The sequence below is a fragment of the Triticum aestivum genome, chromosome 3B (genome assembly GCF_018294505.1).
Source record: "Triticum aestivum cultivar Chinese Spring chromosome 3B, IWGSC CS RefSeq v2.1, whole genome shotgun sequence".
Classification (NCBI taxonomy): domain Eukaryota; kingdom Viridiplantae; phylum Streptophyta; class Magnoliopsida; order Poales; family Poaceae; genus Triticum; species Triticum aestivum.
Genome location: NC_057801.1, coordinates 332,143,279 through 332,167,431, shown reverse-complemented (window position 1 = coordinate 332,167,431; position 24,153 = coordinate 332,143,279).

Genomic DNA, 24,153 nt, shown 5'->3' with positions numbered 1-24,153 from the left:
AAGAAGCATTGGAAGATCCGGATTGGATAAATGCCATGCATGAAGAGCTACACAACTTTGAGAGAAATCAAGTTTGGACATTGGTTGAGAAGCCCGATAACAACCACAACATCACCGGTACCAAATGGGTGTTTCGCAACAAGCAAGATTAAGATGGACAAGTAGTTCACAACAAAGCACGTCTCGTCGCCCAAGGCTACACATAAGTCGAAGGTATGGACTATGGTGAGACTTATGCACCCATTGCTAGACTTGAGTCCATTCGCATCTTACTTGCCTATGCTAATCACCATGATATCACCTTGTACCAAATGGACATTAAAAGTGCTTTTCTAAATGGTGAGATAGAGGAGGAAGTTTATGTTAAACAACATCCCGGCTTTGTTAATCTTAAGAAACCTAATCATGTTTACAAACTGCACAAAGCTCTTTATGGTCTTAAACAAGCTCCTAGAGCGTGGTATAAATGCTTGACCAAGTTCCTTATTGAAAAAGGGTTTGAAATTGGAAAAATAGATTCTACTCCTTTTACTAAAAGGGTCAATGGATAACTATTTGTGTGCCAAATCTATGTTGATGATATTATATTTGGTTCTACTAACCCTCATTTTAGTGAAAAGTTTGGAAAGCTAATGTCGGAGAAGTTTGAGATGTCTATGATGAGTGAACTCAAATTATTTCTTGGTTTGCAAATCAAGCAAACTAAGGAAGGTACCTTTGTCTTTCAAACGAAGTACACCAAGGACTTATTCAAGAAGTTCAATATGCAAGAATGCAAAGGTATGACTACACCCATGCCTAGTAGTGGACATCTTGACTTGACCAAAGATGGTGAACTGGTCGATTAAAAGGTTTATCGCTCTATGATTGGTTCATTGTTATATATATGTGCTTCACATCCCGATATCATGCTAAGTGTGTGCATGTGTGCAGGATATCAAGCTGCTCCCAAAGAATGTCATCTTAAGACCGTGAAAAGGATAGTGAGATACTTAATCCATACACCAAATTTTGGCATTTGGTATCCTAAGAGGGCCTCTTTCGATCTTGTTGGGTACTCCGACTCGGACTATTCCGGTGACAAGGTTGATAGAAAGTCCACTTCGGGTACTTGTCAATTTCTTGGTAGATCTCTTGTGTCTTGGTCTTCCAAGAAACAAAACTCGGTATCCTTATCCACCGCCGAAGCGGGATACATTGCCGCTGGTTCATGTTGTGCTCAATTACTTTGGATGACCCAAACTCTTAAAGATTATGGGATATATGTGAAACATGTTCCATTACTTTGTGACAATGAAAGTTCTATTAAGATTGCTCACAATCCCGTGCAACACTCTCGAACAAAGCATATTGAAGTTCGTCATCATTTCATTCGAGATCATGTTGCTAAGGGTGACATTAATCTTAAGCATGTTCGCACCGAAAAGCAATTAGTGGATATATTCACTAAACCACTTGATGAGAAAGTGTTTTGCAGGTTAAGAGGTGAATTGAACATCATTGATGCTTCAAACTTGGAGTAGGAACTCGATTGGATACATGCAAGACATGAGCTTATGACTAATCCTTGATATTTCTCTTATGATGAAACTCTTATGTCTTGGATATATTTGCATCTTGCATGTTATCTAACCCATGTAGGTACTTGGATGAATCTAAATCTATGCGATTGCAACTCACTCACATCTTGAGCAATCTCCACATCACCAAGTCTCTACACAATGGTGGTTGAAGACAAGGAAGCACAAAACCATTCAAACATATCCTTTGACAAATTCTATGTTGAGTTTCATGATTGTCATTTTGGATACACAAGTGCTCTTCCTTGCAAAAACTAACCCATGCAGGTAGATGAACTCAAATTCCAAGTGGTTCTCCCAACTCTTGATGAGCTACATCAACCTTGAGCAACCCACACAAGTTGAACTACAGGATCATGATCAACACCACCACCCAACGTATGTTATTCCATCTTAGAGAAGCTTTACTCCAAGTCATGAGTCAAAGCAACTCGACAAGATGTGAATACATCAAGATGCTTAAATGAAAAATGGTAACCCCATTTTGAGCTTAAACGATGAGTATGACCTATGATCAAGTGATCTCACTTGACTCCTAAGTCAATATACTCTAACATAGGTGACATTGTCGCCGACCATCTCTAGATGAAGTCTTCTTGTGTTCTTTTCTGTGCTCTTGCATTTGTCTCATGCATATTTGTTTTCCCTTTCAAAAAAAACTTCATGTAGATTTCTTTTCTTTTCCATTCTGTTCTACATTCCCGGCATCCAATTCATTGCAAATCCTTTAGTTAATTCATTGCAAATCCTTGTGAGATTTTACTTGTCTAGTGAGCTGAGGTGACGAATCTTTTCTCTATGATGAACTCGGTCACACCGGTTTCTTGTTCTCGGTCTAACCGAAATAATTCGGTACAACCGAAGCATCCGACTAGGTGCCACCGACTTCACAATAGGAAAAACATTTTGCCACTTATTCCTGCATTACTAATTGATCTAGCTCCACTCAATGAATCTTGTCCTCTACAAGCATCACATTTTTATCATTGCTTTGTGCTGTGACTCACGGACCAAACCCATTCACGACAAATTCCAGAAGGCCCTTCCTGGAAATTGATGTCAAAGGGGGAGAGAGAGATCACATCAAAGCTTAATCACTTCAATAGGGGGAGAGAGATATACTTCAACAGGGGGAGTGGTATCTCTTGGGGGAGAGAATACTCAAGAAGAGAGTAATCCCTCTTGGGGGAGAGAATACTCAAGAAGAGAGTAATATTCAAGGATCCCAGATGCTTGGTGTTCAAGAGGAGAGATGCCACATGTCTTCTTGAGGGGAAAGACATGTTCATATGTGCTCATTTGCATTAGCTTTGTTCATTTGTTTCTTTGAGTTCTGATTTTGCATTTTGATCTGATTTTCTGTTCCCTATCTTCTCCAAGTATCCCATGCTAGATTCAGGGGGAGCAAGACATCTAAGGGAAAGAAATTCTTTAAATTCATTGCACATCTTTACCTTTGGGGACATGTCTATGTTAATGTGGTACTTAATACACACTCTCTACATGTCATCCAAATCTTGGTACTCTTATGGTTTCTTTTGTTTGCTCTGGCCAGCAACTGCATCTGTGTTATCTAACCTTATTTTCACAGGTTCATTCCATCCTAAGCCAACTTAAGACCACAAGGTAAGTATATGCATCACAGTCATGTGTATGAGGAATTCTTGCTGATGTACATATTGTTTGCAAGAAGGACTCATGAGCATGAAGGTACATTTCCCACATTCACATCCTTTTCTCTGATGCATATAGCCAAGATACATGTAACACATTGCCTACTCTGTCATGGTTATGCTCTCACATGCTTCTATATTCCATATTCACATGATTGCATACATGTAGAGGGAGCCTATGCTTGTTACATGTCTTTCCAAAGCTTTACTTACTATTCTATATATCTTTATCTAAAGCTTTGATGTATGTTGTCATCAATTACCAAAAAGGGGGAGATTGAAAGCACAAGTGCTCCTGGGTGATTTTGGTAATTAATGTCAACATATCTCTTGTTGGACTAACACTTCTACCTAGTATGTTTCAGACAAGTTCAACAATGGAGTGGCATGGACTAGAGGATGTGGAACCCCTTCAAGATGCTAAGGACAAAGGATTGGCACAAGCTCCAAGCTCAAGACTCTACATTTTATATTTTAGTGATCCAAGATCACATTGAGCCTATAGGAAAAGCCAATACTATCAAGAGGGGATGAGGTGTTGCTTAATGGCTTACTTGCTCAAAGTGCTTAGTGATATGATCCAAAGCCCTCAACTACTTTCCCACATCCACATATGTCCTAAACCAAAAGTCTAACTCGGCCCCAATGATTCTTTCTATCCGGCGCCACCGAGTTCAGATGTCTTAGCCACTGCCACAAACCCTAAGCAAATCGGTCTCACCGATAGGGATCTCGGTCTCACCGAGATGGGATTGTAATCTCTCTGTGTATGTCCATTACCAAAATTGGTCTCACCGAGTTTGAGAAATCGGTACTACCGAGATTACAATGCAAACTCGCTGGTTAACTTATTACCAAAATCGGTCCCACCGAGTTTGAGTAATCGGTCCTACCGAGTTTGCCTGACCAACTCTCTGGTTAGCTTATTACCAAAATCGGTCCCACCGAGTTTCTGTAATCGGTCTCACCGAGATTACGTTAAGCCATAACCCTAACCATATCGGTCCTATCGAGTTGCATGTCGGTCCCACCGAAAATCCTAACGGTCACTAGATTTGCTGAATCGGTCTGGTTGAGTTTCTCAATTCGGTCCCACCGAGTTTGGCAAGTTGTGTGTAACGGTTGGATTTTGTCTGGAGGCTATATATACCCCTCCACCCACTCTTCATTCATGGAGAGAGCCATCCGAACAAACCTACACTTCCAGCATCCATTTTCTAAGAGAGAACCACCTACTCATGTGTTGAGGCCAAGATACTCCATTCCTACCATATGAATCTTGATCTCTAGCCTTCCCCAAGTTGCTTTCCACTCAAATCTTCTTTCCACCAAATCCAAATCCTGTGAGAGAGAGTTGAGTGTTGGGGAGACTATCATTTAAAGCACGAGAGCAAGGAGTTCATCATCAACACACCATTTGTTACTTCTTGGAGAGTGGTGTCTCCTAGATTGGCTAGGTGTCACTTGGGAGCCTCCGGCAAGATTGTGGAGTTGAACTGAGGAGTTTGTAAGGGCAAGGAGATTGCCTACTTCGTGAAGATCTACCGCTAGTGAGGCAAGTCCTTCGTGGGCGTCGGCCATGGTGGGATAGACAAGGTTTCTTCTTCGTGGACCCTTCGTGGGTGGAGCCCTCCGTGGACTCGCGCAACCGTTATCCTTCATGGGTTGAAGTCTCCATCAACGTGGATGTACGATAGCACCACCTATTGGAACCACGGCTAAAAAATCACCGTGTCTCCAAATTGCATTTGAATCCTCCAATCCCTTCCCATTACATTCTTGCAAGTTGCATGCTTTACTTTCCGCTGCTCATATACTCTTTTCATGCTTGCTTGATATGTGTGGCAATTGATAAACCTGTGCCTAAACTCCACTCCAACTTAAAGAAATTAGAAACTGCAACTTTTGGTACTTAGTGTGTAATCACCCCCCTCTAGACACTTCTTCTCGATCCCTCTCAGGAGGCTAGGGTTCATCCGCGAAAAATGGAGGGGGAGGACCTATTTATAGGTAGAGGGAGCTAGGAGTGTCCAAATGAGGAGCAGTTTTCGCCCACACGATCGTGATCGAACGAACGAGATCATGGAGGGGGGTTGGATGGGCTCACGGGCTGTGGTGAAGAGGGGCTAAGCTGCAAAGAGAGAGGGGTTTCGGGCTACGCGGTTAACCGTTGGGGCGTCAAACGGAATCCGAATGGGACGAAAATTGACAGGCGATCTACCTTCTCTAAAACAACACCGCACGCCAAGTTTCGTCCCATTCTGAGAACATTTTTATGCCACTCACGAAACAAGGTCTGAGAGGTGTGACGGGCGCGTGTGAGTGTGACTGTGCTCAGAACAGACAACGGAGAGAACCGGGGGAACCCGAACGGATGGAAGTTTTGAAAAACATGCAGATGATGACATGGAAAAATGCAACACACAAGCAATGACATGGCAACGACATCGAATAACTGGAAGACACCTGGCGCATCGGATCCGGGGCGTTACAATTTAAGTCCGAACCCTGACCCGATCTAAGACCTAGGGGCAGAGGAACTTCCGAACTTGGTAGTTCGGGCTCCGAGATGTTACCCAATTTTTCTGGCCCGCTGTCCAATTCTAAGTTCGGCGCCTGGGTCATGTCCCCCTGCAGACGGGTATCCGGCTCGGAGAGCTCGGGAATCCGGATATAGTTCATCCTCAAAATAGAGGAAGCATCACTGCATTACTCCTCCACCACCGCTATCTGATGGGTGACCGTCGGAGAGTTTATCTCTCTTTGGTCGGGTTTAAGCCCGATACGATCATAGTCCATAGCGACTCCCAAGGCGGCGATGCAATCCAAGAGCTCGTTCAAGGACGAGAGCTCCATTGGGTCCATCTGTTCGGTGTATTCCAAGCTGACGTGGAGGCTGTTTTTGATGACCCGAGAAGTCATCGTTGGCGCGGCGGCCGAACGGGCGGTCATGATGAAGCTGCCTAGTCGGAGAGTTTGGCCTAAAGCCAGGGCTCCCCCAGAGGTGGTGTTGTCCTTGATAACAAGGCGTGCCATCAAGCCTTACCATGACAACACGGTGGAGCTCTAAATGAAAGCACCAATGTCGGTGTCAAAACTGGGGATCTCGGGTAGGGGGTCCCGAACTGTGCATCTAAGGCTAATGGTAACAGGAGGCAGGGGACATGATGTTTACCCAGGTTCGGGCCCTGTCTATGGAGGTAATACCCTACTTCCTGATTGATTGATCTTGATGATATGAGTATTACAAGAGTTGATCTACCACGAGATCGTAGAGGCTAAACCCTAGAAGCTAGCCTATGGTTATGATTGTTCTTGTCCTACGGACTAAACCCTTCAGTTTATATAGACACTGGAGGGGGCTAGGGTTACACAGAGTCGGTTACAGAGAAGGAAATCTACATATCCGAATTGCCAAGCTTGCCTTCCACGCAAAGGAGAGTCCCACCCAGACACGGGATGGAGTCTTCAATGTTGTATCTTCATAGTCCGACTGTCCGGCACAAGTACATAGTCTGGTTGTCCGAGGACCCCCTAATCCAAGACTCCCTCAGGCGTCTCCGCTTCCCCATGCTGCCTTGGCAACTGCCTGATTTGACGAGTCCCTGCTGCATGCAAAAAGAGTCATCATTACCTATGATCATGGAGGCCGACGGCTGGCCTCCCCTGGACTATAAGTACGGAGGGGCATGAGCCCCGTTGTCCATGTCTTCTTGCTCCGCCGGCTTCTTCTCCCTTGCTCCACCTCCATTGTCGATGCCAATGTCATCGATCCGCAGGTTCTTAGCCGCAAAGAAAGGAAAGGCTCACGGGGAGGGGCCTAACCTGCTCCCACCGAAGGAACGGCATGTCCCAAGCCGCCATGACGAGGTTGCGAGGCCAGAGATGACGAGGCATTGGTGCCAGCGGCCACCTCCTGGGTTCCTGCTACCCTTATACGCCCGGGCCGAGGGCCCTAGGGAAGGAGACGACGAGCCACACGGCCCGTGCCGCAGGCGAGGTCGACGAGCTATGGCGGTGCGCGCCGTTACTCCTGGAGTCCATTCCACGGACTCCTCTTGCGAGCTCGTGCTTCACGCCGCGATGCCTCCAAGCATCTGGATCCGCTTCCCTCCATTCTTCGCCTTCGAGATGCCGCCGAGGGGGCCTCTCGAGCTTTGGCTGCAGCACACTGATTGCGGTGCTCCGGTGACCAGAGCAGAGGTTGAAGTCGTCGCTCCGGGCAAAGTCTTCATGACCCGAGGCTGGGGCTTGGTTGCTGTCGGTGTCAAAACCGGTGGATCTCGGGTAGGGGATCCCAAGTTGTGCGTCTTAGGATCAATGGTAACAGGAGGCAAGGGACACGATGTTTACCCAGGTTCGGGCCCTCTCGATGGAGGTAAAACCCTACGTCATGCTTGATTAATATTGATGATATGGGTAGTACAAGAGTAGATTTACCACAAGATCAAGGAGGCTAAACCCTAGAAGCTAGCCTATGGTATGATTGTTGTTGTATATCTATAGACTAGCATGGCCCCGGTTTATATAATGCACCAGAGCCCTAGGATAACAAGAATCCTGGCCAAATATGCCGGTGGGGGAGGAGTCCTTGTCTTGATCTCCAAGTCTTGTTGATTCTTCCTTGTATGCGGCAGATGGCCGGACTGGCCCATGAGTATACGGCCATGGGGGTCCTCAGCCCAATCCAACTGATCGGGAGACGACGCGTTGAGTACCCCCTAGTCCAGGACACCGTCAGTAGCCCCCTGAACCGGTCTTCAAGTTAGGGACGCTCCTCGATTCTTCCGAACTGTTCTTCATCTTTGGTTGCCGGTCTTGAAAACTGGTTCAACAAATCTTCTGATCTTCTATCTTGAGGATCGCCGAAATGCATTCAACGAGTTTATACGTCGGGTATCCGAGGAGCCCCTTTAAGTTTCCAGCCTTTATCAATGCCTTGTTATTTTTATACCACACCTCGGGTTTGAAGTTGTTCCCGGGAGGCAGTGTCCTCTTGTGTCCGAGCTCTAACGTCGGACTGTATTCAAGGTATCTTTTGCAGCCGAGCACCAATGCCGGACTGCTCTCGAGCTCCAACGCCGAAATGTATCCGAACTCCAACGCCGGACTATATCCAAGATGTCATAGATCATCTTGGTCTAAAAAAGTTGAGGGAGTTTAGCCGAGCTTAATGCCGGAAATGCCCTCTAAGGAGCCAGCCACTTGCTTCCAAGCTATATGCTGAACTGCTTCCGAGGTGGTTAAGCACCTCGGTCATGGGCTGATTTTTGTCAATATTTTTGATTGATGCAATTTATTCTCTGCCGAGATACATAACCAGTAGCCCTCAAGGTGAGTATCGGTCTAAAACCCGAGATGCACATGAAGGATGACATAAGACCGCTGATCCCCGTAGCCGCTGAGACTCGGGTTGATTTGTAAAATCGGTCTGAGGATCAAGTCCTAGCTCGGCAGAATACTTTGGGATGCAAAAAGCGGCGTGCTCAGTCCTCGAGACTCAGGTTGGGTGTGGCCGACCAACCTGAGGATCAAAATCTCCTCAGAAACTGTATTGCACTTAAAATTTTCTGCATAGAACAGGCAATGCAGTGGCCCCCGAGACACTGGTCGGGTGGCAACACCAGATCAGGGGAACGATGTGCCCCTTTAATATTTGTAAATAATAAGCCCGGAGCCCAGTAGCCCCCGAGCCTTAATGCGGGCACGGGAGGCCGAATTAAGGATCGATATCCATAGTAAAATCACAAATGATGTGTAATGACTCTATGTATCCAAGTACTTTACGTCATTAATGCTCGGATCCGCATTGTACAAAACTTTGTTGACCGACCATCGGCTTCCACCTCCTCGGCCAATAGCCGAGGAGTGTTTGTCCTACTTTATAAAGCCTTTATGAGGGCAAAGATTTACAACAAACAAGGCAATCTGGCCATATGGTTTTATAAATTACAAAGGTACACGGAGAGACATGCTGTATTACTATTTAACAGAAGAAATGTCTTCCAAAGAAAATAGTCTCTCTATCGGTTCCTTTCTTTGGGTTGTCATGCTAAGCATGATCATGAAACCACAACTCCAATGTAAGAGCAAAATATCGAGGATTTAGTTTGGGAGGCCAGTTAATAGCCCCCGGTAGTGTTCGGCGACAGTCGAGGTCAAGCCGTAAACACTTCGGCCATTGTTATGAATGGCCCGTCATTTAACGCCGTCATCGGATCGCCGACCAGTTTACGCTTATTGTGACAGTCAGTTTTCGGCTTTCTCCACTGAGGTGCTTAACCATGTGAGCTGGAAGCACAATCGCAGTGGTTCTCCCTTTGCACACCTAGCCGAACAAAGCGGAACATAGGAGGCAAGTGCAGGAGCCGGGCAACCCAACTATTGACCGATGACACAATTCGAAACCGATGCATATATATAGCAATATCCGAGAATGTTTTTGCCGAATCTCTAAAGGTGTCCGGCGTTGCACTGTGAGACTTGTGCTGAAAACACACAAATAGTTTAAAAGTGCCATGGGCTCGAAAAGCCAAAAAACTTATTCAAAAAGTTAATGTCCGAACTAGATCAAATGTTCGGTGCCAATCCGAAAATTGGACTTTAGAAAAAAAAAGGTGCTTCTGCCGTGCTTTAACATGACACATCCTATCTCAAAACTTCAAGCGGGTCAGCCTACGGCTTACTAGGCTAGTTTAGCAAACTAAACTCCTAGCGGCTTTGAGAGAGAAATTAGGCTCCCCGGCTAGTGACCGCACACTTGTGTCGAAAAGGGAGTGATAAATAATTAAAACTTTGCAACGACTAAGAAGAAAAACACTTATCATAGAACGGCTCATATAAATTTAAGAGCCCCCAAGTGACTTGGGTAAAAGAATGATTGCATGTACCGAAGTACTTATATCATATCTATGTTCAACCGAACTTTAAACGCGTCTTAACCGACCATCGGCTTCTCCCTCTTCGGTCAAGGACCGAAAAGTGTTATGTACTCCATCTGTCGAGAATATCGACAGTGTTTCCAATAACCAGGCAATCAGGCCATAAGGCTGTAACAGACAAAGCGCGCTCAGGGAACTTATGCTATATTACTGCGAAGGGTAAGAAGCATCTTCGAAGAAAATAGTACCCCCACCGATACCTTTCTTCGGTGCTCATTGTTATTATGAGACTTGTGCAATAGATTTTTTGTACTCATGAGTTCCGTTGTGTGCCAACCATGATTGAAAACAATAAGAGCGCTAGCTTTCGGCTTCACCCAGTCTGAGGTCCGGCTCGGTTAACCCGATCATGACAATCGCAGAGGTGCTCCCTTTACTCCCTAGCCGAACAATCGGGAACGTAGGGGTAAGCACAGGAGCCAGGCAACCCAGCTTGCAAATCACTTAAGTCAATATGGTGCATATTGCGGCATAATACACGAACAAGGAACGAAGCCGTACAAGTATAACTATATGCAAGAGGAAAAAGCTTCATGAAGGAAGCCCCTAAGTAAACGGGGTATTTGAATATGCGCGTCACAAACAAAGTTTGGACAAGGGAATTTTTACAAGCCACTTTTTTCCAAAAAAGTATAATGCTTGACCGAGCCAAACACAAGTTAAAATTTAAAACTTTGAGCATGAAGACAACTTAGCTGGTTAATGTGTTCGGTATTGATGACGCGGTCTGAGCTTGATGCGGGACAAGGTTCCATCCCCGAGCCGGTCCCGAGGTGGCGGAGCAAAGAGCTCGGCACTCCGAAGTGGTGACATAGCACGGTCAATGCAGGACGGCAGGTGATGCCGAATTCCCCGGCATGGGATAATGAAGTGTTGACGAAGCCCCCCGTCCAGCCGAGGTGACGCCAAAGGATATAGTCCGGCTGTATCATTTTCCTGTGCACAAAAAATAGTGCAAACTGGAGATAATAGTAATAATAATAAAAATAAAAAAATCGTTGCATAACAAATAATTTATGAAAGTGAGTAATAAAAGAAATATGGCCTGGCGCCGAAGTCAATGTCGATGCAGGGCGGCAGCATGATGCGGTAAGGGCATGGCAAGGCCTGAATTCACAGGTCGGTTCGAGTTTTGGATGCGGCGTTCGCCAGACTATGTACGGAAACTGACCGAACCACCATGCGGCCGTCGTTAATGCGGCCACCATTTGATAGACCTGCGTACATACGACGGACAAACCAGAGTAATAATTCATTGGGAAAAATGAACCCTAACAAGCAAAAAATACTAGGATTAATAGCACCTGGCTTATTTGTTGTAGCAATCCGAAGAAAGGTGATTCCCAAAATTAGGACTCGATCCGCACACCTATCGCCTGATGGGCGATAAAGCAATGACATGGCGATGCTGGAAAAGGTTGGCTCGCCGAGGCAAAGCCCTCGGTCCAGCTAACGTGACGGAGCTGGTCGGCCAACGACGCCAAAGTCTCCGGAGTAGGTTGATGAAGAGATGATGAAGCCCTCGGCCCAACGATGCAGGTCGTGACGTGGTCGATGCAGGTGTGCCCGCTCCGTGTAATCCGTGGGGCGGCGATGTTGGTGACGATTTATCCTTCGAGATGCCGAACTATTGTTCAGCTGGCTGAGATGATGATGCGAAGAAATTCAGCTCGGCTCGACAAAGCGACGACGTGTCTAACGCAGGCCGGCCGTCGTGGAGTGATGTTGTTGGGCTGGTTTGACACCGGCGCGACGGTGAAGTTCGTATTGCAAGAATACTTTTAATACTACTGGGATGTGTTTGAGAATAAAACACAACACCCCATACGAAAACTTCCTTCGAAAAGGATGTCCGAGATCCCGTCCATAAAGAAGATGAATTCGGGTCGGATTCGTTCTCGCGCAGAAAACAGATCCAAAAAGTGATGCACTAATCGGGAGTTTCCCGGAGTTTGTACGGTCGGATCGAGCTGAATTTTGGGCAGGTGGTAGATATGGGAATTCCGCAGAAAATCAACGGTTGGTTCCACCAAAGGACATCCGAGCTAGATGCTGGTTACCATGCCCTAAACTCGTCCGGATTCTCATCCAGATTGTCGTCCAGATTCAACAGGGCTCCGGTATATCGGAGATTGCCGGAGATTCCTCCATCAGAACTCAACAAAATTTTTGCAGGGCTGTTGTAGACTGAATTCCACATAATTCCACCGAAGTAATCATTTAAGCGACACTCGAGGAGGTGGTGGCGTCGGATACAAGTTTGCTGTCCAGAAAAACAGCACGGTCGCCTGAGGGCAATGTTGACGTTGAGCCCCCGAGCTCCATGGATGAGTCCTCCATGATCTTGATAGAGATCGGAGTTGGTGTTGATGAAGGCCTTCATCCGAACATGACGATCGGAGGTAGGGCGGAGTCCTCGGTCAAGCCAAGGTGACCAGTCGAGCTGGTGACGAAGAAGCCGACGTCGCAGTTGACCTGCAGTCGAGCCATTGATCCTTTCACCGATCACACAGCGGAACTCTCAATGAAAGCACCAATGTCGGTGTCAAAACCGGCGGATCTCGGGTAGGGGGTCCCAAGCAGTGCATCTTAGGATCAATGGTAACAGGAGGCAAGGGACACGATGTTTACCCAGGTTCGGGCCCTCTGGATGGAGGTAAAACCCTACGTCCTGCTTGATTAATATTGATGATATGGGTAGTACAAGAGTAGATCTACCACGAGATCAAGGAGGCTAAACCCTAGAAGCTAGCCTATGGTATGATTCTTGTTGTATATCTATCGACTAGCCTGGCCCCGGTTTATATAATGCACCAGAGGCCTAGGATAACAAGAGTCCTAGCCGAATACGCCAGTGGGGGAGGAGTCCTTGTCTTGATCTCCAAGTTTTGTTGATTCTTCCTTGTATGCGGCAGATGTTCGGACTGGCCCATGAGTATACGGCCATGGGGGTCCTTGGCCCAATCCAACTGATCGGGAGATGACGCGTTGAGTACCCCCTAGTCCAGGACACCGTCAGTCGCCCGGGTCTACCGAACAGGGGGTGCCCTCGTGATTCATTTTGAATACTATGGCACCTCCCTGATGCTCTTCAAGGTCTTCGATGTAGAAAGCCGCCGCCTAGAGTGCTGCCCCAGAGCAGGCAGTCAGGACATCAATGTGGCAGGTGCTAGGCCTGCCGCCCGCGTCCCCGCCGGCACCTTCGGCAGCGACAGTGATGCTTGGGAGTCGAGTGACTCTCCCGAGCTCTTAGTGACTACGCAGACGAGCGACGATAGCTACGTGCCTCTTTGCTTGCGTCGTGCCCGGGGCAAGGCGGCTGCATCAGGCCATCGCTGCAGCTGATCTGGATGGAGTTGGCATCAGCCCCCCGTGGCCCACTTTTGATGATGGCGTCGACCATGGAGGCTTGTGTAGTTAGGGATCCTTAGGATTGGCGTCTTTTGTTCCCTGCGAGGAATCAAGAAAACACCCAGTGGGGGCATGTAAAGGGTCCGTGATGTCTTTTGTTGATATTATCCTTAATATGAAGCGGTGCAAATGCTTGTCCTGTCCCGGCTTGGTTCCCCCTTTCTAAACTCGCGACGACTTGGTGCTCTATGCTGACATGTCTCGGTCCCCAGGCAGGCTTCAGCCGTCGCTGGTATGCCAGGTTGCGATGCCGTGGTCAAGGCCAGGAGGTGAGCGGCCCGAGGTCCAGCAAGAGCCCCTAAGGCGCGATGCTCAGGAGGTCCCCTTTAGCGCACAAGCAGCCACCGAAAGGTGGGAAAGGAAGGCAACGTCGCCTTCATAGAGCCTCATTAAGTGGAGATTTTGTGTCACATCAATTAGCTATTCTAGGCGCGAAACTTATCTCAAAAACATGGAGTTGCTCCTTTGTGGTGCGCCGGACTTCTGCGTCGGCAGCTGGGATGTAGCTGGGTCAGGCCCTTGTGACCTTCCCCTTTCTTACCCACACTCTCCTTAGTGCTCTACATCCTCAGGTCCCGGCCCTCAAGCGAGCTCAGCCGCCGCAGGTATGCCAGGTCGCGATGCCGTGGACAAGGCCAGGGGGTGAGGGCTGGAGAGCCAGTAAGAGCTCCTGAGTCACGATGCTCAGGAGGCCCCCTTTCAACGCACAAGCGGATCGCGCGGGAAAGAGATAGAGAGAGCTCGTGGTGCCACATGATTTAGACCTAAGGAAGTTCCTGTAAACCAACACGAGAGAAGCACGGGTTGCCATTATGATTGCCACCGGCCATCAGCTGCTCCGAGAGAGTGGTGAGGGCACTGAGGGCCTGGTGAGGTGACGCTTGCGGGGCTGCCGCGGGCCAGATCTCGACCATTCAGATTTGTCGATGTTGCAGGGACGGACCCATGCGCAAGTGATGTCTACTACATAACCTTCTTCTTGTAGACGTTGTTGGGCCTGCAAGTGCACAGGTTTATAGGACAGTAGCAAATTTCCCTCAAGTGGATGACCTAAGGTTTATCAATCCGTGGGAGGCGTAGGATGAAGATGGTCTCTCTCAAACAACCTTGCAACCAAATAATAAAGAGTCTCTTGTGTCACCAACACACCCTATACAATGGTAAATTGTATAGGTGCACTAGTTCGGCGAAGAGATGGTGATACAAGTGCAATATGGATGGTAGATATAGGTTTTTGTAATCTCAAAATATAAAAACAGCAAGGTAACAAGTGATAAAAGTAAGCACAAACAGTATTGCAATGCTAGGAAACAAGGCCCAAGGTTCATACTTTCACTATTGCAAGTTCTCTCAACAATAATAATGTACTTGGATCATATAACTATCCCTCAACATGCAACAAAGAGTCACTCTCACGAAAGATATTAAAAAGACAAAGCGTATGAGCACAATTTTCCTTTCCATCATTCTCACAAAAGATATTAAAAAGACGAAGCGTATGAGACAAACTTAACTCCATTTTTTTGTAGTTTTCTTTTATAAACTAAACTAGTTATAAAACAAGAAACAAAAAATTCAATTGCAAGATCTAAAGATATACCTTCAAGCACTCACCTCCCCGGAAACGGCGCGAGAAAAGAGCTTGATGTCTACTACACAACCTTCTTCTTGTAGACGTTGTTGGGCCTGCAAGTGCACAGGTTTATAGGACAGTAGCAAATTTCCCTCAAGTGGATGACCTAAGGTTTATCAATCCGTGGAAGACATAGGATGAAGATGGTCTCTCTCAAACAACCCCGCAACCAAATAACAAAGAGTCTCTTGTGTCCCCAACACACCCAATACAATGGTAAATTGTATAGGTGCACTAGTTCGGCGAAGAGATGGTGATACAAGTGCAATATGGATGGTAGATATAGGTTTTTGTAATCTGAAATAATAAAAACAGCACGGTAACTAATGATAAAAGTGAGCGTAAACGGTATTGCAATGATAGGAAACAAGGCATAGGGTTCATACTTTCACTAGTGCAAGTTCTCTCAACAATAATAACATAGATAGATCATATAGTAATCCCACAACATGCAACAAAGAGTCACTCCAAAGCCACTAATAGCGGAGACCAAACGAAGAGATTATGGTAGGGTACGAAACCACCTCAAAATTATTCTTTCGGATCGATCTATTCAAGAGTTCGTACTAGAATAACACCTTAAGACACAAATCAACCAAAACCCTAATGTCACCTAGATACTCCATTGTCACCTCAAGTATCCATGGGCATGATTATACGATATGCATCCCCAAATCTCAAATTCATCTATCCAACCAACACAAAGTACTTCAAAGAGTGCCCCAAAGTTTCTACCGGAGAGTCAAGACGAAAACGTGTGCCAACCCCTATGCATAGGTTCATGGCTGGAACCCGCAAGTTGATCACCAAAACATACATCAAGTGGCACGTGATATCCCATTGTCACCACAGATAAACACGGAAAGACATACATCAAGTGTTCTCAAATCATTAAAGACACGATCCGACAAGCTAACTTCAAGAGGAAAACTCAATTCATCACAAGAGAGTAGAGGGGGAGGAACATCATAAGATCCAACTATAATAGCAAAGCTCGCGATACATCAAGATTGTGCCATAGAGAGAACACGAGAGAGAGAGAGAGATCAAACACATAGCTACTGGTACATACCCTCAGCCCCGAGGGTGAACTACTCCCTCCTCGTCATGGATAGCGTCGGGATGATGAAGATGGCCACCAGTGATGGATTCCCCCTCTGGCAGGGTGCCAGAACGGGCTTCCAAGAGGGTTTTGGTGGCTACAGAGCCTTGCTACGGTGGAACTCCCGATCTATCTTCTGTCTCGATGTCTTTAGGGTATGTAGGCTTATATAGGCAAAAGAAGTCGGTCGGGGGAGCCTCGAGGGGACCACGAGAGTGGAGGGTGCGCCCAGGAGGGTGGGCGTGCCCCCCTGTCTCGTGGCTTCCTCGATGCTCCCCCGGCTTGCACTCCAACTCTCCTGGATTATAATCTTTCCAAAAATCACGGTTCCGAAGGTTTCCTTCTGTTTGGACTCCATTTGATATTCCTTTTCTTCGAAATACCAAAATAGGCAATAAAACAGCAATATGGGCTGGGCCTCCCGTTAATAGGTTAGTCCCAAAAATGATATAAATGTGTAAAATAAAGCCCATAAACATCCAAAAGGTGTAATATAATAGCATGGAACAATCAAAAAATATAGATACGTTGGAGACGTATCAAGCATCCCCAAGCTTAATTCCTGCTCGTCCTCAATGATAAAAACAGAATTTTTGATGTGGAATGCTATCTAGCATAATTCTCAATGTAATTTTCGCTATTCTGGCATGAATTTTCAGATCCAAATGATTCAAAATGAAAGTTCATATTGACATAAGTAATAGTGATACTTATGGCATACTAATCAAAGTAATCATTTCTTCTCAAAATAACATGGCCAAAGAAAGTTATCCCTACAAAATCATATAGTCTAGCTGTTGCTCTATCTTCATCACACAAAGTATTTAATAATGCACAACCCTGATGACAAGCCAAGTAATTGTTTCATAATTTAGTAATCTCAAACTTTTTCTACTTTCACGCAATACATGAGCGTGAGCCATGGACAGAGCACTTTATGTGGAATAGAATGGTGGTTGTGGAGAAGACAAAAAGGAGAAGATAGTCTCACATCAACTAGGCGTATCAACGGGCTATGGAGATGCCCATTAATAGATATCAAATGTGAGTGATTAGGGATTGCCATGCAACGGATGCACTAGAGCTATAAATATATGAAAGCTCAACAAAAAGAAACTAAGTGGGTGTGCATCCAACTTGCTTGCTCACGATGACCTAGGGCATTTTGAGGAAGCCCATCATTGGAATATACAAGCCAAGTTCTATAATGAAAAATTCCCACTAGTATATTCAAATGACAACATAGGAGACTCTCTATCACGAATATCATGGTGCTACTTTGAAGCACAAGTGTGGAAAAAGAGATAGTAGCATTATCCCTTCTCTCTTTTTCTCTCATTTTATTTTTTTTCTTTTCCCTTTTTTTCTTTTTTTTTGGCCTTTCTTTTTTTTCTTTTTTTTCTTTTTAGCCTTTCTTTTTTTTCTTTTTGTGAAGTCCGAAGTCTCATCCCGACTTGTGGGGGAATCATAGTCTCCATCATCCTTTCCTCACTGGGACAATGCTCTAATAATGAAGATCATCACACTTTTATGGATTTACAACTCAAGAATTACAACTCAAAGCTAGAACAAGATATGACTCTATATGAATGCCTCCGGCGGTGTACCGGGATATGCAATGAATCAAGAGCGACATGTATGAAGATTATGAAGGTGGCCTTGCCACAAATACGATGTCAACTACATGATCATGCAAAGAGCAATATGACAAAAGTAATGCATGTCATATGAACGGAACGGTGGAAAGTTGCATGGCAATATATCTCGGAATGGCTATGGAAATGCCATAATAGGTAGGTATGGTGGAGGTTTTGAGGAAGGTATATGGTGGGTGTATGGTACCGGCGAAAGTTGCGCGACACAAGAGAGGCTAGCAATCGTGGAAGGGTGAGGATGTATATAATCCATGGACTCAACATTAGTCAAAAGAACTCAAATACTTATTGCAAAAATCTACAAGTCATCAAAAACAAAGTATTACGCACATGATCCTAGGGGGATAGATTGGTAGGAAAAGACCATCGCTCGTCCCTGACCGCCACTCATAAGGAAGACAATCAATAAATAAAATGGTGCTCCAACTTCATCACAAAGTGCTTCACCATACATGCATGCTACGGGAATCACAAACCTCAACACAAGCATTTTTCATAATCACCTCAACTAGCATGACTTTAATATCACTACCTCCATATCTCAAAACAATTATCAAGCATCAAATTGATCATAGCGTCCAATTCTCTTTCTATGATAGTTTTTATTATACCCAACTTGGATGCTCATCATTCTAGGACCACATTTGTAACCATAGCAAATACCATGCTATTCTAAAAGACTCACAAAATAATATAAGTGAAGAATGAGAGACTAGCAATTTCTACAACATGAAACCACCATCGTGCTCTAAAAGATATAAGTGATGCACTAGAACAAATGACAAACTACTCTGAAAGATAGAAGTGAAGATCAATGAGTAGTCGAATAATTGTGCAACTATGTGAAGACTCTCTAACATTAAGGAATTTCAGATGTTGGTATTGTATTCAATCAGCAAGCAAAACAAAATAAAATGACATTGCAAGGATAGCACAACTCATGTGAAGAAGCAAAAACTTAGGCTCAACCGAGACTAATCGATAGTTGTTGAAGAAGAAAGTTGGGATGCCTAACGGGGCATCCCCAAGCATAGATGCTTGATACTTCTTGAAATATTATCTTGGGGTGCCTTGGGCATCCCCAAGCTTGAACTTTTGTGTCTCCTTAATTCCTCTCATATCATAGTTTCTCTTTTTATCAAAATCTTCATCCACAACAAACTCAACAAGAACTCATGAGATAGGTTAGTATAAACCAATGCAAAACCTTATCATTTTCTAATGTAACAAATCACTAAAATTATTATTCAACATTTCATACTAAATGACTCTGCATATTTAATACTACTATCCTCAAATAGAATCATTAAACAAGCAAACATATGCAAGCAATGCAAACATAACAGCAATCTGCAAAAACAGTATAGTCTGTCAAGAATGAAAGATTCATCATACTTCCCTAACTCCAAAAATTATGAAATAAAATTCCCACTGTATTAAACTTATAAAAGCTCATTATGCAAAAAGTTTCAACATTATATCATGCTCTGAGTTTTCTAGGGAATTTTTTCAACAGCGGTAAACTTTCTGTTTTCAAACAGCAACATGTATACTAGCAAAATAAGCATGGTAAAGGCTATCCTTGACATTTTTATTGAAACTAAAGATGAAAAACATTATTCTAAATAACATAAAACAAATACTACAAAATAAAACGATGCTCCAAGCAAAACAGATATCATGTGGTGAATAAAAATATAACTCCAAGTAAAATTACCGATGAACGAAGACGAAAGAGGGGATGCGTTCCGGGGCATCCCCAAGCTTAGGCTGTTGGTTGTCCTTGAATATTACCTTGGGGTGCCTTGGTAATCCTCAAGCTTTGTCTCTTTCCACTCCTTATTCCATAGTCCATCAAATCCTTACCCAAAACTTGAAAACTCCACAATACAAAACTCAACAGAAAACTCGTAAGCTCCATTAGTATAAGAAAATAAAACAAGCACTTAGGTACTGTAATGAACACATTATAAATTCATATTGGTGTAATATCTACTGTATTCCAACTTATCAATGGTTCATACCCTCCGATACTACTCATAGATTCATCAAAATAAGCAAACAACACATAGAAAACAGAACCTGTGAAAAACAGAACTGTCTGTAGTAATCTGTATCAAACGTATACTTATGGAACTCCACAAATGCAACCAAATTAGGAAGTCCTAAGAAATTTCTGTACCAATCCTGTGAAAAAATAATCAGATCAGAATCACATTTCTGTGAATTATCATAACTAAATTACTGGGTGCAAAAGTTTCTGATTCTCAGCAGGATCAACACAACTATCACCGTAAGCTATCATAAAGGTCTTACTTGGCACTTTATTGAAACAAAAGCTATTAAACATGATTAATACAGTAGAATAATCGTGTGGACACACAAAAACAGTAAGGATAAATATTGGGTTGTCTCCCAACAAGCGCTTTTCTTTAATGCCTTTCTAGCTAGGCATGATGATGACAATGATGCTCACATAAAAGAAAAGAATTGAAACATAACGGGAGCATCATGAAGCATATGACTAGCACATTTAAGTCTAACCCACTTCCTATGAATAGGGATTTTGTGAGCAATCATCTTATGGGAACAATAATCAACTAGCATAGGAAGGCAAAACAAACATAACTCCAAGATTTTAAGTACATAGAGAGGAACCTTGACATTATTGCAATTCCTACAAGCATATGTTCCTCCCTCATAATAATGTTCAGTAGAATCATGAATGAATTCAAAAATATAACCAGCAACTAAATCATTCCTTTCATGATCTACAAGCATATAATTTTTTACTACTCTCCACATAAACAAAATTCTTCTCATTCGGAATAGTGGGAGTATCATAAGAGACTTGAACACTAAAAATTGTTTCCACATTAAAAGAGTAATGTTCAGAAAAAGGGTAATCATAATCATGACAAGATTTGTAAATATAATCATAACTACTTTTTATAGCATAAGTTTCATCACAATAATCATCATAAGTAGCAACTTCGTTCTCATCATCAATTGGAACCTCTTCCGAAATAGTGGATTCATCACTAAATAAAGTGATGACCTCTCCAAATCCACTTTCATGTTTATCACAATAAGATTCAACATCCTCCAAAATAGTGGGATCAATACTTCCTAAAGTTGACTCTCTTCCAAACCCACTTTCATCAATATAATCATCATAAATAGGAGGCATGCTTTCATCATAATAAATTTGCTCATCATAACTTGGGGGGCAAAAAATATCATCTTTGTCAAACATAGCATCCCCAATCTTGGGACAAACATTAATTTCATCAAATATATTCTCAAATATTTCATCTTCATCAAACGTAGCTTCCCCAAGCTTGGGCCCTTTCATAGCATAAGCATAATCACTCTCATCATTAAAAATATGGATAGCACCAATACTATAGCAATTATCATCATCACAATGAGTATTAGGAGGAACATCATTTGGGAGGGATACCTTTCTACCTTTGTTGTTGCTTCTTTTCTTTCTCTTCTTCATATTATGTGTGGGTTCAACCTTCCTCTTTGAGCTCCTTATTGACGAGATTGGTTGAATAGAAAGCTCCTCCTCATTACCTGATTCATCATAAGAAATAATGGGAGGATATTGGGAAGTCTCTTCCCTTTCATTAGTATTCTCATCATCTTCTATTTTCTTTCTTTTCTTTAGGTAATTGGCAATATAAGGATTTTCAATGCAATTCTCCGCACAAAACATATAAATCTTTTCTAGATCAATATCAAGGAAATGCTCAAGATTTCTGGAATATGCTTAGTTAAACGTTTCAACTCTTCATAACCCAAAAGCAAACTAAGTTCATTATAATGTGCAAGGGAAATCCAATCATCACAATTTTTGGACATGATTCGATCATGAAACAATTTGCATCGGAGATGTAAATGACCACATTCATTCAAAAGTTCACAAGTACGGCAAAGGAAATTTAAATTTTTAGCACTCACATCTAGCCTTTCTTGCAACCCTTTAGTTTCTAAATACTTATGCCTCTTGCAATATCTATTTTCTCTATTTGGTGTATCCATGGAAACCTATTCTACTCCACAAAAATCAACATGCTTATCAGAGACATTTTCATCATAACTAGTGCAATCATCATTGGTACTATGGATATTCAAAGAGTTCATACTAACAACATTGCAATCATGCTCATCATTCAGAGATTTAGTACCAAGCATTTTAATGCATTCTTCTTCTAGCACTTGAGCACAATTTTCCTTTCCATCATTCTCACGAAACATATTAAAAAGACGAAGCGTATGAGACAAACTTAACTCCATTTTTTCTGTAGTTTTCTTTTATAAACTAAACTAGTGATAAAACAAGAAACAAAAAGATTCGATTGCAAGATCTAAAGATATACCTTCAAGCACTCACCTCCCCGGCAACGGCGCCAGAAAAGACCTTGATGTCTACTACACAACCTTCTTCTTGTAGACGTTGTTGGGCCTGCAAGTGCACAGGTTTACAGGACAGTAGCAAATTTCCCTCAAGTGGATAACCTAAGGTTTATCAATCTGTGGTAGGCGTAGGATGAAGATGGTCTCTCTCAAACAACCCCGCAACCAAATAACAAAGAGTCTCTTGTGTCCCCAACACACCCAATACAATGGTAAATTGTATAGGTGCACTAGTTCGGCGAAGAGATGGTGATACAAGTGCAATATGGATGGTAGATATAGGTTTTTGTAATCTGAATTAATAAAAACAGCAAGGTAACTAATGATAAAAGTGAGCGTAAACGGTATTGCAATGATAGGAAACAAGGCATAGGGTTCATACTTTCACTAATGCAAGTTCTCTCAACAATAATAACATAGATAGATCATATAACAATCCCTCAACATGCAACAAAGAGTCACTCCAAAGCCACTAATAGCGGAGAACAAACGTAGATATTATGGTAGGGTACGAAACCACCTCAAAATTATTCTTCCGGATCGATCTATTCAAGAGTTCGTACTAGAATAACACCTTAAGACACAAATCAACCAAAACCCTAATGTCACCTAGATACTCCATTGTCACCTCAAGTATCCGTGGGCACGATTATACGATATGCATCACACAATCTCAGATTCATTTATCCAACCAACACAAAGTACTTCAAAGAGTGCCCCAAAGTTTCTACCGGAGACTCAAGACGAAAACGTGTGCCAACCCCTATGCATAGGTTCATGGGCGGAACCCGCAAGTTGATCACCAAAACATACATCAAGTGGCACGTGATATCCCATTGTCGCCATAGATAAACACGGCAAGACATACATCAAGTGTTCTCAAATCATTAAAGAGTCAATCCGACAAGATAACTTCAAGAGGAAAACTCAATGCATCACAAGAGAGTAGAGGGGGAGGAACATCATAAGATCCAACTGTAATAGCAAAGCTCGAGATACATCAAGATCGTGCCATAGAGAGAACACGAGAGAGAGAGAGAGAGATCAAACACATAGCTACTGGTACATACCCTCAGCCCCGAGGGTGAACTACTGCATCCTCGTCATGGATAGCGGCGGGATGATGAAGATGGCCACCGGTGATGGATTCCCCCTCCGGCAAGGTGCTGTAACGGGCTCCCGGGAGGTTTTTGGTGGCTACAGAGGCTTCCTGCGGCGGAACTCCCAATCTATCTTCTGTCTCGATGTTTTAGGGTACATAGGCTTATATAGGCGCAACAAGTCGGTCGGGGGAGCCTCGAGGGGCCCACGAGAGTGGAGGGCGCGCCCCCCTGTCTCGTAGCTTCCTCGATGCTCCCCCGGCTTGCACTCCAAGTCTCGTAGATCATAATATTTCCAAAAATCACGCTGCCGAAGGTTTCATTCTGTTTGGACTCCGTTTGATATTCCTTTTCTTCGAAATACTGAAACAGGCAATAAAACAACAATATGGGCTGGGCCTCGGGTTAATAGGTTAGTCCCAAAAATGATATAAATGTGTAAAATAAAGCCCATAAACATCCAAAAGGGGTAATATAATAGCATGGAACAATCAAAAATTATAGATACATTGGAGACGTATCAGCAAGTGTCGTGCCAGCATGAGCAGCTCCAAGGGCGGGTGTCAATCGAGCAGGCGATAATCATAGGCAGGTTAATGAAAGACAAATCAACTTAGATAAACGTGGAAAGGG